At 45.1% G+C, this 6,804-nt stretch overlaps 1 long non-coding RNA gene across 1 annotated transcript; it reads left to right on the top strand.

The window, feature by feature from the left end:
* Positions 1-207: 207 nt before the first annotated feature.
* Positions 208-5,169, top strand: LOC136651293 (uncharacterized). Its single transcript, XR_010794510.1, has 3 exons — positions 208-265; positions 1,056-1,230; positions 5,080-5,169. It is a non-coding gene; the product is annotated as an uncharacterized lncRNA (long non-coding RNA).
* The last annotated feature ends 1,635 nt before the right edge of the window (positions 5,170-6,804 follow it).

Here is a 6,804-nt window from a genome sequence, read left to right as displayed (position 1 = left end):
GGTTCATTTCAAACAGAAGCAGTGCAGAGAATAGAGGTCATGCACAGAGCTTCAGTGAGTAAAGGGAAAGGGGTGGGGTACCCCTCCCTTCCTAGCCCCACAGGGCACTTGCTTGTCTCTCTACTTACTGGAATAAAATGGGCAGCCTCTCTTCTCTGCATCACTTCTCTTTGAAATGAATGGGTGCAACATGTTCTTTCCAATAGGTGCTGCTCCTGCTCAATTAAAACAGAAGCTGCATGGAGGAGAGACACACCAACCTCTGGTAAGTAAAAGAGTGGGGTGCCTCCCTTCACCCCACATCCTTGAAGTGCTTGCTGGCTTCCCACTCTCCATCTGGATGCCTCCTTTGCAAGCCAGTCTCATAACTATCTGTCAAGCTTGACCGTGAAGACAGATGTAACATATTTAGAGTAGTGGGGATCTGAAAGCACCCTCACTGCATACAGTCCAAATGGCTATAGTTTTCTCAACTGTTGAGCTCTGAAAAACATCTGTCATTTAGGTTTGGAGTCAAGACTAGTTATGATTGTGGCAGTAACACCCATGACATCACAATGACACCATCTCCCCCTGATCTGCAGTTTTGCAACTGTTTTTGTCTGTCTTTCCTTAAAAGTATTCTGACAGCTGTAGATTTTGGAAAATTCTTATGCTTGGTGCAACACATTTGCAAAGCAGCAGAGTTCATATCTGTTCTCATTCTGATAAAAATTCAATGCACCCAAATACATTACTTCAGTGTTTCTCAAACTGTGGGTCAGGACCCACTAGGTGGGTTGCGAGCCCATTTCAGGTGGTTCCCCATTCATTTCAATATTTTATTTTTAATATATTAGGCTTGATGGTGTGTGTGACTGCATTGGTGTGTGACTGCATTTGGGGAAATGTTACAGACTTGTACTTTGAACAAGCTACTCTGTATATTCTTTAAACAATGATAGTCAATGGGACTTACTCCTGGGTAAGTGCAGGGTAGGGTAGGGTAAGATTGCAGCCTAGGCTTGTTAAAAAATTTCCTGCTTGATGATGTCACTTCTGGTGGGTCCTGACAGATTCTCATTCCAAAAAGTGGGTCCCGGTGCTAAATGTGTGAGAACTACTGGATTACGTGACTGCAAACCTCATCTCATTCAGGATCTTTTCAGCCATCCAGCTGCCACCATCTTTGGATCATCACAGGAATGGATGTGCTTTCCCGTTATTGATTTTCAAAGTGCTCTGAAAATGGTAAGAATGACTCAAGTTGGAGTCTTTCTCTATTCACCACGATTTCTCCAAAACAACCCTTGTGATTCTCTTCCTTTTGACACATTTTAGGATACACAAGAAAAGGGACTTGTGCTTGTCACGTATACATGCGCCACATTCTTTCAATATGCATTTGACAGTCATATATCCAATGTAAATAATGTCACTACAGCTCAGGTGGAATGTACTAATACCCTAAAGAATTTCAAGAAAATCATCAAACCCAATGGAGCTACAGGCTAATTTAAGAAGGTGGGAGGGAAGCAGAGAAACAAAAAGAGCAGCTTGGTAGTACGACAACATGTGCCTCATTCTTTAAAGAAAGTTCATGGCATTTCAATTACAGACAGAGAGGCCTAGTGGTATGGACTGGGCCCATAAGGGGGGGGGGGTAAAGGGGGTAATTTGTACCCAGGACCCAGGGTGAAAAAGGGAGCCCAGGGTAAAAAAGGTGGCCCAGAAATTTCCTGGGATCTTATATTTTCCAATCTCACCTGGACAAACTTCCCATGTGGGATGCTGAGGGCTGCTGCAAACCATAAACAACACCGAGAAATGTATACATGACACCCCTTAAAACAGTGTCAAATCTGGGAGGAACCTGGCCTGCTTCAGTAGTTCTTTGGTTTGCAGATCTACTTACCATGAAGGAGTATATAGAAGCTGGCACATAGCTGCAGGACCACAGCTGCATAAGTGTGTTTTGGTCCACACAGAACACTTTCCATTCTCGTGTGAGCCTAAATAGGTTGCTAATCTTCCAAAAAGATTTTCTATACTTAAAAGATATTACAGAGATTTAGGGTGCAATCCAAACCTGCGCTGGAGCAGGCAAGCCAGGAGGCTTGTGCTGCATCCAATGCAGGTTCATTGCGTGCAGCGGCTCAGCCACAGGCAAGGGGAAGCTCTTTCCCTTACCCTGGGTAAGGGCTTTGCGCCCCTATGGGTCACCTTGGACCTGTGCCACCTCTGGAGGAGAGGAGTCCAGGAGAGCAGACTGGCTGGAAGCCGCTCCATTCTCTCCAGGGATGGGGGTTGGGATCCGGCATAACCGCTGGGTCCCAGCCCCGCCCCCGGCTCCCCGCACACCTGCCCCTGCGACCGCCCAATGCCCTCCCTCCTCCTGCCCAGAAACACCCCCTCCTGACCCCTTCCCCCCACACCTACCTTTGCCGCTTGTTTCAGTGCAAGAGCGCCGACACAAGTGGTGGTGTGGGAGCCACTGCGGAGGCTTCTGCCTGCCTCTGTGCGTCAGCACATCTGAATGTGCTGATGCAGCTCCCAGCCACGGAGGCACAAATGTTTGTGACCCTCCAATGCCGGCATAACTGCCAGTTAGGATTGTGCCCTTAGGAGTGTGTTCAGTTTTATGAATTACCATATCTAGATGCTGATGCCACATAGGTGGATGGCTCTACATCAGGAAACACAGTAGACCTGGGCTCCAAAGACTTTTCTGGCCATAGCCACCATCCCCTATCCTGTTTTGCCCCCTCCCTACCCCTGTTCTGCCAATCCCTGTCACCACCCTCCCCCACTGTTTTACCCCTCCCCTTGGGAAGGGGCCAGAAAGAAACTTGTACTCTCTAATAGAATTCCTTTCAAAGGCTCTTGGTGTGGACATACCTCTTAACCATGGTTATTATCATTAACCATCACTTGTTATCTTAACATTGGTAAAGGTCCCAAGCATGCAGTTAAGCCATGCTTTAGCAGGTTAAGCAATATAGCATATGGAGGAAGACCCCAGTGAATCCTGAGTCACACTGCAAGTAGAGTCTGAAAAATGCAGAAAAACTGCCTTAACCATGGATGCCTCACAGCACAATCCTATGCTCGTTTACAAAAGTAAACCTCACTGAGTTCAGTGGGACTTACCTTGTTCCAGGTAAGCATATAAGTTATAACACTGCAGCCTCAACCATGGTTAATATAGAGGCATTCAGGTATAAGTATTGATTCAGTATTAGGATAACAAACAATTGAAGCCGTTGAATAGCACTTCCTTCTCAAAGCAAAATAAAAATGACACAGTCCCATAGATCCATGTTTGTTCATTTGCAAAGGCTGCTCATAGCAGATAACAGTGAGTCTATCAGTACTGGTTAGTATCAGCCTCAACTAACGATTCCTTATTGCTGGTTTATATTTCTAAATCAACCTCATGCAAATAAAACATTTGGCTTTGACTATTGTTATGTTCAGTTTCTCTGTAGAAGAGATCATTCACAAGGCTTCACACAGTTCCAGTGTGGGCAATCTAAGTTATAAGAATAGAGGAAAGCAACTTATCTTGCTTATTACATACATATCCCTTGTTAAATCACATTTTTTTGTACACAGAGCGTACATCAACCTGTAAGCAACTAAGAATTGTTTGCATATATGTTGTAAACCATTTCCAAAAGCAGTGATTGAACTGGGTCTAATATGATCCCCCAGAGACTGCAATATCAAGTTACATGGACAGACCCCCCCCCAACAATTGCCATTAGAAAATAGCACCCCACATATGGCTTCCCAGCTGTTTCCATGTCAGGCTGCAGTCCTCCAGTTGACCTGTCAAGCACACTATTAAAATCCTGGAAGCACCCCAGAAAGAAGTTCTAATTGCCTGGAAGGCAGTCACATCACTGGGTTCATGAATGCCACTGTGACAGGTGCAGTCCATTAAAGCCCTGAAAAATTGCACACATGCAGCCCTTGCCATGTCTGAAGGCAAGGAGAGGAACAGGCAAAGCAGGTCAGTCACAGGACATGGAGTTTACCATATTCCTCAAAAGAGCAAGGGTGGTCTTTTTGTTAGCTAAACCACTGGTGAGAAGTGCCCAGTTCAATACGTGTACTTTATCCATTGCTTAACCCATTTTTTGCCCAGCCCAAAGGTATACACATTTGGTCCCTGTTGAGTATATGCAACATTGGGCAGAAACGGCTTGAAAAGAAAAGAAAAAACCCTACATAACACTAGTCCTTTTTGTCTACATATTTTAAATCAGTAACTATAATGGTTTTCCCCAAATTATACTGGGAATTTTAGTTCGGTGAGCTGCTGAGCATCCTCTGCTAGCCATCCCTAAGTGCTAAGATTTGAAATCCCAGGATTCTTAGGAAGAAGAAATGATGGTTACATCAGTTTAATTCTGCAGTGTGAACCTGCCCTGTGAAACCCTATCACGACCCCTGCTGTTTGGATAAACCTATCAAAAACATAATGGGCTTTTTGTAATTCAGAAGAGTGGTGTCCAAAGTGCTCTAAAGATGTGGAATGCAAGTCTAGGCAAGTTGTGAATAATGGACAAAAGGAACTAGAGAATGGTGAGGAATGGCCGTTTCTGATACAGCTTTAAGTGCCTCCTGTTACCCCTCCTCCCCACCACTCCAAATTCTCTCAGCATCTGCACCTGGATCACAAAAAGGGAATAGTAGCCTGTCTCAGTCCCACACAGTCTGGCTGGTTCAGATTTCAGAATTTGCCATTAAAAACCAATGGCAGAGCATGCATCCAGCCAGAAATGAATCAGGATCTAGCTCCGAAACCATAGTTGACAAGCTGTAATACTTAGAAGCAAGCCCAGATGAAACCAATATTAGGGCAGATGGCTAAATTGGGAACTGTAGTATTTAGCAGAGAAGAAAGTATAGTCTAATCCAGAAGCAATACATCTTGAATTATGTGTGGGCTTTAAATTGCTGGCATTCCTATTTTGGAACTGGACATCAGGCTGAGGATAAGGAGAAGCATGCATCAGATCTTGCCGTGTCTGCCTCTTGCAGATGAAGTCAAAGGATGTTTCATGAGCAAAATTACTATAACATTCTTCACAGGATGAAGATTCACATTTTGGAGATTCAGCCTGGCTTCCCAGGAGTGCTCTTACAGCTTTAAGAAGACATTTTCCCTCCATTGCTGTGTGTCTCTTTGCCTGAGCTTGTCTGATCTTGGAAGCTAAGCAGGCTCAGGCCTGGTTAGTACTTGGATGGGAGACCGCCTGGGAATACCGGGTGCTGTAGGCTTATACCATAGTCTTTCGAGACTGAAGGTTGCCAACCTTGAAGCTTAGCCTCCCTAATCTGTAAAGTGTTAAAAACTTGTGTTTCACATAGCTAAGGGGATGCATTCTCCAGTACACCCCTCTCCAGACTCTGAGATCTGCTGGCAAGGCCTCACTGCATCAATCATTTGTCAGATAAAATCTGGGAGGGTGAGATGTAGAGCCTTCTCTATTGGGGCACCCAGTCTACACCTGTCATGTCCAAAGGCAAGCAGCTTGAGCATTCCCTTACCAACTTTCACTGTCAAGGCTAAGCCCTTCCATTGGCAGAAGATTCCTCCTTTGTGTATATGAACTGGCATGACAATAGTAGCAAACATTGAGATGTTTGCTATTTTCCCAGGTGTGTTTGCACTGCCATTTCAAGTCATTTCATTAGACTTCATTGCAGGTGTTGTTTTATTATCTTGTTCTTTGTTTGAGTTGTTTGTACATCACTTTGGGTACTTTTAAATACAACAAATAATAACCACATCACCCCTTAAAGCTGTTTTCCAGAAAAATCTTCAAAGCACATGGGTTTGGAGACCTTCTGCTAGATTGGTCAAGGGGATTGGGCCTAAATATACAGGGTTGATGGCTGCTCATGATCTTAAAATCTTTCATCTTATGTGGCTTCTATTTTTTCTTCCTGGTTTATGAAGAGAAACATCACACAGGTGATCCCAGGAGTTTCAAAGATTTGATACAAAATCTTAAAGCTACCATCACTCAGTGAATGTTAGTGATCAACTGTTTAAACCAGTGGTTCTCAAACTTTGAGAGAGAGCATTACGCCCTCAGTAAGTTCTTGTGGGGGAGGGACTAGGGCAGCAATGCAACCCCCAGGATCACATCGCTAAGCTGGGGGGGCAAGGGGGGTGCTTTGCACTTCTTACATTGTAAGGCTGCAGGAGGTGCAGGAAGCCCTGCGCAGCCCTCCACAGTGCTCCCTGATGCTTGGAACCTGCAATCAAAGCAGGCGCAAAGCACCTCCTGCAAAATGGAAGTACTTTGCACCCACTTTGATTGCAGGTTCCAAGCATTGGGGAGTACTGTGGAGGGCTGCGCAGGGCTCCCCACACTCCTGCAGCCTTACATTGTAAGAAGTAAGTGCAAAGCACCCCTCTCGCCCCCCCTTAGTAATGCAATCCTGTTTCTCTCCCCTCCCCTTAAAGGGACAGGGGAAGTGTTACATGAATTGGTGGGTCACAACCCACCAGTTTGAGAACCACTGGTATCAAGGTGTTATGAGTTCTTCAGAGCTACCCAGGATTCTTTGGCAGGTCAATGGAGCATATAGCTCAATGGCAAGATAGCCAACTTCTTTAGTCCCAGAAGTAGGGGTGGAGCAACACAGAACACTGCCTAATGCTATCTTATGGCTGTGTTACCCAAAAAATCCCCCAACCCATATCATGCCTCTCAGTACAAGCCTGCCCTGTCCCTGTAAATGAAACCAGAAGTCCCACATTTCTGGGTTTCATGGCAGCACATGAGGAGCACATGAGGATAATTA

Source organism: Tiliqua scincoides, chromosome 5 (assembly GCF_035046505.1).
Source record: "Tiliqua scincoides isolate rTilSci1 chromosome 5, rTilSci1.hap2, whole genome shotgun sequence".
Lineage (NCBI taxonomy): Eukaryota > Metazoa > Chordata > Lepidosauria > Squamata > Scincidae > Tiliqua > Tiliqua scincoides.
Note: the sequence above shows the minus strand (reverse complement) of the source record. Positions and strands in the feature narration are given on the sequence as shown.